This window comes from Lineus longissimus, chromosome 9, assembly GCF_910592395.1.
Source record: "Lineus longissimus chromosome 9, tnLinLong1.2, whole genome shotgun sequence".
Lineage (NCBI taxonomy): Eukaryota > Metazoa > Nemertea > Pilidiophora > Heteronemertea > Lineidae > Lineus > Lineus longissimus.
In genome coordinates this window covers 10,022,097-10,033,710 of record NC_088316.1, presented here as the reverse complement: position 1 = coordinate 10,033,710, position 11,614 = coordinate 10,022,097, and the positions used below count along the sequence as shown (strand labels likewise).

General features: G+C 41.1%; 1 protein-coding gene across 1 annotated transcript in view; it reads right to left on the bottom strand.

Annotated features, from left to right (window-relative positions):
* The window catches only part of LOC135494025 (gamma-aminobutyric acid receptor subunit beta-4-like), a 98,585-nt gene that overhangs the window by 24,263 nt on the left and 62,708 nt on the right, over positions 1-11,614 (bottom strand). The window lies entirely within an intron of this gene.

The window sequence follows — 11,614 nt, the reverse complement described above, 5'->3', positions numbered from 1 at the left end:
TCTGTACTATTTGTCACAAAAATGTTATATTATGTAAATCATATTTCATTACATAATGCACACTGCCAATTACTGCTGAACCATTCATATGTCATTTAAATAAATAATTTTCAACTTTTTAAAACCGTCTTATAGTACTGTTCTTGTCACTTAGCTGAACCAATTGCTCTATAGCATGAAATTTCCAGAAATGCCCCAGGGACTGAAAAGTGCTGTTTTAACAGAGAGGTGTCCTAAACTGAGAAGTCGAGTTGAATGGAAACAACCAATTTGGAACCAAAAACTACTGTCCTTATTAAAGAGGTTGTCCTCAATAGAAAGGTGTCCACAAAAAGTAGGTCCACTGTATATGAAAGTACAAACCCTGGTACATGTAGTGACATCATCTACTCCTCGATGTGGACACCTGCAAATGCAGCGACAATGTCACATCAGTTATTTAATTCATCGTCCTTTGTGCAGATGGCACCACCCATCAAGCATGTTGGTGACGAGTAGTGTCGCAGCATTTCGTCACCGAGCTCACACGAAAATGCACTGTCATTCATTCAGCCATAAGTGTAAGACTGTAGGGTTGTTTCCAACCAAAACATGTTCGAAATGTGTCAAGCATTCGGAACACCCAAAGACTGATTAGAGAAGTCAAAATTGAATGGAAACAACCAATTTGGGACCAAAACTAGTGTCCTTATTAGAAAGGTTGTCTTTAATAGAGAGGTGTCTTCTAACTGAGGTTCCACTGTATATAATGTAGGAACCCTGGTTGTGACATTGTCCACTCCTCCAGCTGCACACCACCAAATCCACAACAATGTCACACCAGTTATTTAGTTCATCATGCTTATGGTCATTGTACTTTCATCTTTTGTAAAATGTAACTTTTTACACGGTTTCAATAAACGATTTGTAATTTGTAATTTGTAAATTATAAATTTCACTAATAATTTGACGCCGCCAATTCCACTGGTCTTCGAAATACGTAAGCTACACTGTTGACGACTATGACACTCCTCACAAACCACATTGTGAATCAGACGCCGATAGGCTTGTCAATCTACATAACCATGTACCTCAATTGACGGCATAATAAAACTTCATGGACGTGGATGATATATGAAACTAATGCTGACATAAAAAAAATAATGGCCTTTGGTCGGCTTTAGACGGTTTCGGTCATGGTGAAATAGTGCTGACACGTAGTGCCCGAATAGACGGGTCATAGGTCAAAAGAGCTACGACACCCCCATATTCTGGCTGTGACGAGTGATAATGACGTACACGAGTATCCAGGGTCTAGTGGTGCAGCCATTTTGAATGCTAATCAAGTAGACTCCGGGTGTAAAGGTTGCTGTTTTGGGAATACCATATCTTCGGCTGTATAAGACCGATCCGTAATATGCAGGTCCACCCCCTGCATATTTGCTAGGCGGAGGGTATATCAGAGAGTTTTCGCACCTGTATGTTTAGGCGACCGACTACGTTTAGGTCATCATACATCACACAGTCTATTGTACGTGTACACATACGGTTTAGAGAGAACTTTATCTGAAGCTAGTCAGCTGCACGTGAGTAAAAAAATGGCTTGACAAAACAGCATATTTTTTCCGAAACCAAGTCTTCCCACATTGATCGTTTTTTTATCAAAATCATTTATGAACAATTATCTTAATTTTGTTTCTGGTATTTGTGTCCGTGTATTCCACTTTTGAATTCGTGGTTACACTCGTAATTAAAGGCCTTTCGCAATTTAACTGATTATAGAATGAGCACTGTTAGGTCATCGACTTGTGAGCTGTCGTTACATGTACACAGACACTTATAAGAGGCCTGTTAACTAGCCGTCTGCACTTCACGGATAACAACCTGGATATCCGTAAGTTAAATTGTGTTTAGTAAAATACACTACGGGGAGCTTGATTTTCTCTAATAGTAGATCTAGGTGACAGAAGTAGCTTCTAGTCTTTAATGGCAACTTTTCATTAAACCCCGTTTGGAAAGACATTTGGCGTATTTAAATGGATTATCGTGTACTGAATTTAGGACTTGAAAATAGACCTTCAAATGACTGCATGCATACAACCACGGCGACTTGGGATATGGTCCACAAAAATGTGAACCCAGCGTTGAAAACTGAAGAAGTGCCTGCTCGATTCTTTTCAGGAGGTGAAGCCTGACAGCTTCGTTACTCTGCGAGATTGCAAGGATCGCGTGTATATGGCAAGCCGTGCGTCCAATAACATGGACCTTTCACTGTATTCACCACTTCTAGGCCTATTCGCGCATGACCTGGGCCAGTACAGAAAAGAATTACCTAACGTTTCGAAAGGCATTGACCAATTTAACGTAACTGCCTACAACACGGGAAACTTATATAAGCCTAGTCTATCCACTACATGTATCGGTAAAGGCCGAACCGGGTCCATTTGCGAAATCACGAAAATTTAAACGTTGGCCCAAACGAACAGGTGCGAAAACTCTCTAATATCATTCACAAATACATGTATAGGCTGGCCAAGAAGCTAAATGACGGGCCTAGATGATGAGGTGTTGTTACTTCATACAAATAAGGCCGCGTCACATTTCTATTCCATCGACAGGCAGGTGACAGGTAAGGAATGAACCCTATAACATGTGGCTTCTCTGGTTGTCTAGTCACCTTTCCTCGTTGACAGCATGAAGCCTTTGCCGAAACGAAGACGCAGCTATTCTGTGATTGAGAAGTTGAAGTACATACAGTTCTACCAAAAAGTAAATGTCCACCGTTTTTTAAAAATATCACAGAGATAGAATAAGATAATTGAATGCAGTTTTCAGCAGAAAATGGTATTTTCGAGTTGGTAATGTATCTGTTGTATTTGGGCCCAGCTAATCTTGTCTACGTAACAGGCAATTTTTAAATGTCCAAAAAGTAACTTTTTTACTTTATTTTATTTTCGTTCTTTTTAACAATGTATGGGTGAACTATGGTGGAACAAAGGTTTTTGCTTTCATTACGAGAAAATTCCTGCTAAATTCTTTCATTTTAAAGATCTGGCTCGCTACGGGCGATTGTTTTTTCAGAGAGCTGGTGACATTCAAGAACACCCCTCATGGTCAACAAAGCAGTCAGTCAGTCAGGGTCTTTAATGGCCAACTCGGCTCATATATGAAGGATTGGGGATCTTTATCAAAGGTAATGGAAGAGATTTAAAAAATAACATAAAAATCCTAAGAAAAAATGTGCATTTGTCATGACTATGGAATTGCAAGTGCCACAAAATGATGGTCATAAAGCACACTTGATGGGGTGATGTGAATATTGAAAAGGCACATGAAATTTAAAAAAAAGAAGATTTTTTGACCTTTTTTGAATTGTTTGTTACATAATGAAGGGATGGAATTAGGTGCATCCAAATACAACAGATATATGACCAACTAAATATACCCTACTCTGCTGAAAACCGCATTCAAATATCTAATTTTATCTCTGTGATATTAAAAAAAACGGTGAGCATTTACTTTCTGGTAGGACTGTGTACCTTCGCGACTTCAATGGAACCATTGCCACCATGGCAGACTTTGCCGGCCACTATGGGATTCCTCTCGAAACGTTTCGTTGATGGGACCTGCATGACCTGGACTGAAATGAAATGTTCCAGGGATCATGTGCTCGCCTCGGGTAATGTAATGCATGTCATTTGCAGTGGATATGGGGAGAACAGTTTCTGGCTAGTTTCACCAGCTTTGATTCCATTGGATAATACTATTCTTCTCGGCTCAATGGCACAACAGAAAATTACCGGTACCATCTAAGTATAGCATTTTGGTTATAAAGTTGACTGAACCAAGGCCCATATTCATAAAAGTTCTTAACTTAAGTGCTATAAAAGCCTAAGTGGTCAACTTCCCAAAGTTCCCCACCTAAAATGGGATTCATAAAACTACTCAGCGCCCCACTTAGCCAGGTTGACCGCTTAGGTTTGAGTGTAACACTTATCTTTCTACAAACGACGCATCAGGTACCCGTGTCACATTTCTTGTTGATTTCTGCCTATAAATTATATCATTATTCATTAATCGTGGGTATTCAATAGTGCAAATTACAAATCATTTTTCTGTACACAATTGTATCATCGTTGCCCGGGGATGTTATGGTTCAAAAATGGCGTCATAAGCTAAGGCCGCAATGGATACCCCTAAGGATGACCTCATCTCCTTCTCAACGTCTCATATTATCTCAACTCATGAAACGAAGGTCCTAGAATCCAAGCACTGTAGGCATTCGATCGACCACACTGATAACACCGTGAAATCGAAAAATATGATAATAAAAACAGATAATTGAGGAGTGTCATCTTGTTTCCGAAATTTGGTTCAGTTAGGTTGTTACCTCCGAAATTACTCGACTCGTGGTTGGTTTGGAAATGTTGACAGTATCACCAGCTGTTGGAATGATCTGCAAGGGTAAAAATTGTAAACCAGAGAGTCGTAAGCAGTTTTAACTCAGGAGGCAGCGCGTAATTCCTCCTAGTTTCCGATTCGTGGTCATCCCTCACAAGAATAATATTTGCCGATCAAACCGATATCGCTGATATAATTATAAGTTGTTTTAGAAGTCTTGTGGATGGAGGCGATCACGAAAAACCCTTTCCCTGCGAATTGCGCGCCTGTGTGCAATTTCATAGCCAACATCAACAAACTCATCTCCGATGAGCGCCGTGCTAAAAATGAACTGAAAGAACCAGTCCACTTAGAGTTAAGACTGCCCCGGAGGTGTCTCAAATCTAAGATACGATTTGAGTGGGCAACCTGACTTAAGCATATTTATGAATATGACTTATTTTAAGTGAGTACCCCACCTAAACTTAAGATGCATTTTAGGTGCCCCACTTAGACTTAAGTAGCTTTATGAATACGGGCCGAGGGTTATTGAAGAGTGTACATGTAACAGGACTTCGTTGGATTTTCAAGATGACGGCCTGGCGGCCATATTTGTCATGGGATTTGACGAAAAATTAGGCATATTGATACGAGTACATAGAAACATAAAAACATCAAGTTTGGTTGCAATCCGATCATTAGTTTCGGAGGAATAGTTTTCATTTTCAAGACGGCCATATTGGTCGATGGATTTGACTGAGAATCAGGGATGTTGTAGAGAGTACATAGATATACAATCTCATGAAATTTAGTTGCAACCCGACTTTGTTTAATTTTCAAGATGGCCGCCTGGCGGCCATATTTGAATTCCGAACGGGACACATTGGAGGCCAGGAAATTGGTTATATCGCGAAAAAGACAAATGTATCTGGGCATATTGCCCAAAGCTACCATCACACCAAGTTTCAGCCATCTAGCCCTATTGGTGGCGAAACGTGCTCCGCTAACGGACGACGACGGACGACGGACGCCACGGTATCGTATAAGCTCCCCAGAGGAGAGCTAAAAAGGAAGAAAACCGCGGGAATAACAGAAAGGTGAAGAGGAGGTTGGTCAGAACATGGACCGAGATGGAGGAAGAAGTCGTCCGTTGGTCTGAAGATCTGCGAGAGAGACGGCTGCCCATATCCCTTAACGATCTGTAGCAAAGAGCATTGGAACTCCACCAGACCTGGTGGCACGACCTTACCAAAGAACGTAGACAAGCCATAAGAGAGCCCAAACCTCAGTTTCACAACTTCCAAGCATCAAGCAGCTGGGAAGAAGATTTCCTGAAGCGCCACTGTATTTGCCTCCGAAGAGTGACAAAAAACAGCACGCCGATACCCGAAAATGCAGCTGCCCTCAACCAAAATATCAGAGATGCCGTCACCGGAACCATCGACCCTTTCGGTGTACTTATGCGAAACCTGTTCAACATGGATAATACCTTTGTGCTCTTCGACTTCCGCCAATTGTAAACCTTCAATGAGAAAGGGGCGATATCTATCGACATACGAACCTTAAGTTCCAATGCAAAGCTGCGTAGCAGCAAACGGCGACAAGCTGCAAACCCATATCACCTTACACCGCAGAGGATTTGTTCGAGCACTGGACGCACTTGAAGAGGAAGATCTCCCTGGTAAACGTTGTCGTTACGCCATCTGAGGGTTGAGGGAAGCTACCATTCACCATTGGCTCGACCAAGTATTCGTACCATATGTCTAGGAAGTGGTAGCAGATGACCAATTCTTCGAGCGGTAAGTTGATCAATTCCGGGTCCACCGCACAGAGAACTTCGGGATACGCATCACTGAAGAAAGAGGACTCCTGGAGTATGTTCCTGGTGGTTGCATGTCTCTTGCACAGCCGCTGGATGTCTCCATCATGAAGTTTTTCAAAAGCAATGCGAGAAATGCCTGGAAGACTTGGAAAAAGGACCACACGGATGAGGCTAGACGATGCGAACCTATCAATCTCCGGGAGGTGGTTGCTATGGTAAGCGATTCGTGGGGAGCTGTTGGTCCAGAAGTCGTGGAGCATAGCTTTGAAGCCGCCATGCAACCACCTGAGATTGACGCCGGACCTCAGCCAGTCAATGCACCGGATGCGGATGATGACGAGACTGGCCCGGAATTCATCGACGAACCTGATGATGAGGAAGTGTGAGGGGCGAGCACCATGTTGCGTTTGAAACAATGAAAACAATGAAATAAAGAAGAAAAAAATTTAAAAAGAATTAAAGAAATTAAAAAAGTAAAAAAAGTGAAAAAAAAGTAAATAAGTAATACAAAAAAGCAAAGGCAAAATACAAACTGTCCAAAAATTCTTCCCATTCATGATGTAGCACGTGGTGAGAAAGCCTGCCCGCACAGCTACAGTCTTCCCCTGCGTTGTCCGTGAGAGACGTCCGTAGAGGTGCGTTGTCTGCCACAGTAAGAAAGGGTTAAACCATACCTCCACGGTTAAACCTATTCAAGATTCCGGCGGAGGCTCTCTCACTCATTTCTAATCAATAATCATGTCGATGACACACCTCTTGCACTGATTATCGCTGGGCCTGTCCTTCACGAGTGTGAGGATTCGGACAGTGAATCATTGTCCGCTATGGTTACCGAAGCGGCTAGCAGACGACTGCAAATAAATTTAAAGCACAGGCAAATTCAACCGCAGCTTAAAACACTCATTTCACTGCTTATTTAGGATACTTTCATCAATTTAAACCTGTTAACAGATGTGTTTGAGCTATCATCTAGAAATACCAACCAGCAAATCCACGTCTTATATTTTTGAGCAGACGACAGAAAATACCTCGTTTTCATGGGATGTTTAAGGGTCCATAAGCCCGAACCCCTGTAACTTACATATAATATAGGAAATATAGAAAAGCGGTGCGGAAATTATGTAGACTTCACCCTCGGACTCATTGTGCCCTTTTGCCACTTATATTAGATACCTGTTCAATAAAAACATTGTTACAAAACAGATTTTTAAACTTTTATCGTAAGGCTGTGAACAATTCCAATATCTATGTTAATCTTGAGAGTACGCTTTCTTTGAATGCCAGTGGCTCCAATGCATCAAATACACTCTCACACTTGGCTAGTGAGTTAGATACACCCAGAAACCACGTTCCTCTAACTTTCAAGGTACCTTTAAAGACTGAGTTTTATAGACTGCAGCAAACAGATATTTTTTAAAGTATAGAGACTCACTTTCGGGGATAGATATCGATAATATGAATGTAATTCTTGGGGTACTCTGTACTGGGTAGCCCTGTGTAAATGTCTATGCCGTATATGTAGGGATTGGGAGGGTTTTTCATTTCTTTGTCATCACTTTTTGTTGCACTTGCACTTTTGCACATTTGTAATGTAATTTAATTTAAATGAATAAAGATGATTATATATATATATACATGCTTCCCGAAATTGGTGGCTTGCATTGGAACTAACTTTTTCCCCCTTGTCCGTCATAAAGGGCATTCCAGTGTGTTGGTCAACCATGACTATCTCCTTTGTCCCTCCACCATAAGGCCTAGTTTCCCCTTATGACATCACTATTTCGGACACTCAGCGCCCCATTTCTGGAAAGGTGTATATCGGTGGTCTTTTCATGGCTTGCAACGACGGGCATTCATAACTTTGCGCCTCAGTCTGGCCTCAGTTTTATCATTTCAGCCGATATTTTTCAGTCAAAGCGGAATGTTACAAAAAAAATTGCACTACACTTCCATGTAGCTTCGATGTTTTTTTGCAGTCATTAGGCGTTTGCGGGTGTTTTATCAAACCGCTAAAGTGTACGCCCAGCTTACTACGGCTTAAAACTGAGGATAAAAGAAATATTGTGACTTAGTGTTGAATGAGACAGGCGAAGTGTCGCCGATTATTTCTTCGCTCTCATCACATTCAGAAGTGTTGTCAGCATCTTAACGCCAGAGATGAGTAGAGTTGTTATCTCAAGCAGTGATGAAGAGGAAGATTGCAACGATTCAATAAGTACCATCGTATAAATACTAGTAGTACTTACTCTCCTCAGCACAAGGTTGTGCTGTAGCCATAATGGCGTTGAGTTCTTTCTATCTTAGCGAATTAAGAAAGGAAATCAGTGGCAGGTACATAAGCAGGAGGTCGTGGATTCAATTATCTGAAGGATTACTGCTGCTTCGTCGTTGTGTCCTTTAGCAAGACAATTTACCCTACTTGCCTCGCTCTACTCGGGGTAAATTGGTACCTAGCACGCAGAGAAGGAGATTCCGGCCATACGTTGTCGCACTATGGCAAGCCAAAGCGAGAACAAATCAGGACCAAATATCTAGAATCAATGTAAATCTTTTCACGCGTAATAGGGGTCAAGTGTTTAAAACATATTCTATCACAACCGCGGGCGTTTATTTAACTTGGCATCGAATTTGATGGCTTTAACGAACGGGATAACGTCAGGTTAAGTTAACACGAAAGTAGAGACAAAACTTGCTTTGAACAACCATTGGCCAGGTAAAGTGGGATACAAAAAATGATTATGATGCACATGGATAGCTCAAATTTACATCATAACTTATCGTATTGAAATAAGATAAAATCAAATTTGTATGCAGAACATAACCATTTCCTTAAATGTGGTAACTTTGACTGTCCAAATCAAGTCAGAGCTTTTTTCTTTCAGAATGTTTTGACAAGAATAGGAGGATACTGGTGCGATATGCACGTTCAGGAAATATCGATAGGCTTGTCTAGGATTTGCAGAACTGTCCGTCATGCCTGTATTCCTTATGTAAACGAGAGTCTTTCAAATAAATCTATTTGAAAGACTATGTCTAAACCAAACCCATCAAAACATGGTAGGAATCATGTGATATGTATACTGTAAACATATGCTGGTCAAATTGAGCAACAAACGCTGATCCTGGACAGATTTCATTTTTGACGAGGAAATTTGTCAAATGACCAAACTGTTATTAACTGACCAATTGGCTTTTTGACATTCTTCACCCACAATGTTTGTCAGCTAGCCAATTGGCTTGGTCAACTAACCAATTGGCTTGGTCAACTGACTAATTGGCTTGGTCAACTGACTAATTGGCTTGGTCAACTGACCAATCGGCTTGGCCAGCTCGCCTAGCCAGGTTAGTCACCTGACCTATTGGATTGGTTAACATTACTGGTATGACCGATGGGCTTGGGGGTGAATCAGTTGTTGTTATTTAAAATGTATTATCGGACACGTGGTCATTTTGCAAAAGCTGAAATGCACGGCCGACAGGTTGGTCACCGTCTTCCAATCAGCTTTTTTTCTCCCTTCAGAGATATTCCCTTTCATTGCGACAAATCAGTCAGAGGGAAAGTTGCAGTCAAGTTTCGTCGGCGTTCCCATTAAGCAAACACGGCCGCAATTGAAGCCATCAGAACAACAAGGGTGTTAAGTCACACATTTAGACACTTTTGAGAAAAAGACAGAAAACATGATTTTTAAAACCAACAGCAGAAAATAACAGCTGTTTTCAATTCTGTTTTTATTCTTGCATAAGTAATGAGTCAGAAACAATGTTGTTAACAAAAACATGAACAAAATATTTTTTTCTTGATATTTTATGGTTTCTCACAAACTGCTCATCAAAAAAGGGGTTAAGTCACCTAGAAAACACTTGTGTTTGCCGACTCTATCTCAGGTTGGTCACAGCGTGTTGTTGCAACACATTGCGAGAGAGCAACGTCATTATCATTTTGCGGGAAGACCGAAAGTATGTTGCCGTAAGGTCAGAAAAGTGCCAATGGTGACGAAGTCATTTTACCGCAATGTGTCACTCGTGACACTCAACCTGGCATAGTGTCGGCGGACACAAGTGTGTTTAAGGATTGAATACAGTGCCCCTTCAACATTTCCGACCCAAATAATAGCCATTGACACAAAAATGCATGGGTTAACAGTGCTTGGCCTAGCTGCAATACATCGCAGTGGATGCAGTGTTAATGATATATGGGGGTTAAGTCCATACCTATATTAAACACCCCTGCAGTCTACTAAACAGAACATGCATGTATTTTGGGTCAATTTGATACATCTATGGCACTCACAGAAATCGCAGAATGCCAGTTTACCGCTTCTCAAACAGACAAATCGATGAAAAACAGTAACATGTTACCTGCAAACAATCATGTTTGAAAACTGGTCCGCCATTTTGAATTGGGACTTCCAATGCAACAAGGGGGCAAAGTCCAGGGGTGGACCTAACCCCCTTTGCATACTGACATTTTTATGAAATAAAACATCATGGGGCCGAGGTAGGTCACTGTAGATTATTATATACAGGAAGACCTCGTGCCTAGGCAGCCATATTTGTCACTAACTCATTTGTGCTGAAAATGTGACTTAGCACCCTTGTTGTTCTGATGGCTTCAATTTTAGACCACATTCATATACATGCATTAACTTTGATCGTTTGCAATATACTGAAATTTGCTTCGTGCATGTGATAATGAGCTAAATTTTGATTTAGGTCATGATCAAATGACAACAAATCGTTTGTCAGTTTACGAAATTGTCTACAAAATTAGTCAACTGTCTCTGTACTTTGCTCATCAGCAGTTGACCAGCCTTGCATATCTAGGATTGAAGACTTTTGAGCTTGTTTAAAGGTATTTCGGGAACGCCTCCGAGTTTGTACCGCGAACTCTGAACACCTCTACTTTACTTTTGATATTCTCATAATGATTGATACAGCTAAATCAGATTTAGTGTGTGTCACCTGCATGTATGATAAGCAATCGTATGAGGAAGATTTTTTTGTTGTACAGAAGACAAATGATCGTTTCCAGATCCCCTTATGCTTATGATACTGCGAAATTCGCAATTCTAAGGCTAACCAAGAAAGTTGATCGATGGTGATTATCGAGTTGGTCGAGCCTAAGCTGACCAAGTTAGTTGGTCGATAGTGACTTATCTGGCTTATCGAGCCATGGCAGAAACGACGTAGTCGGTTAATCAAGCTATGAACCAACCAAAATATCATCTGTCATCGGGCCAAGTCAAGTTCGTAAACTGACAAATATTAGGGAGTTTCCGCATCGCTTACGATTACGATTACGATTACCAACGATTTCAAAGTCGTAATCGTAATACTCTCAAAACCGGTGTAGCATCTGTGGTTGTTCCCCATGTTTCAGTGTTTCCAAACAATAGGCAGCTAGAGAGACCATGACTTTTCAATAGGGGGGAT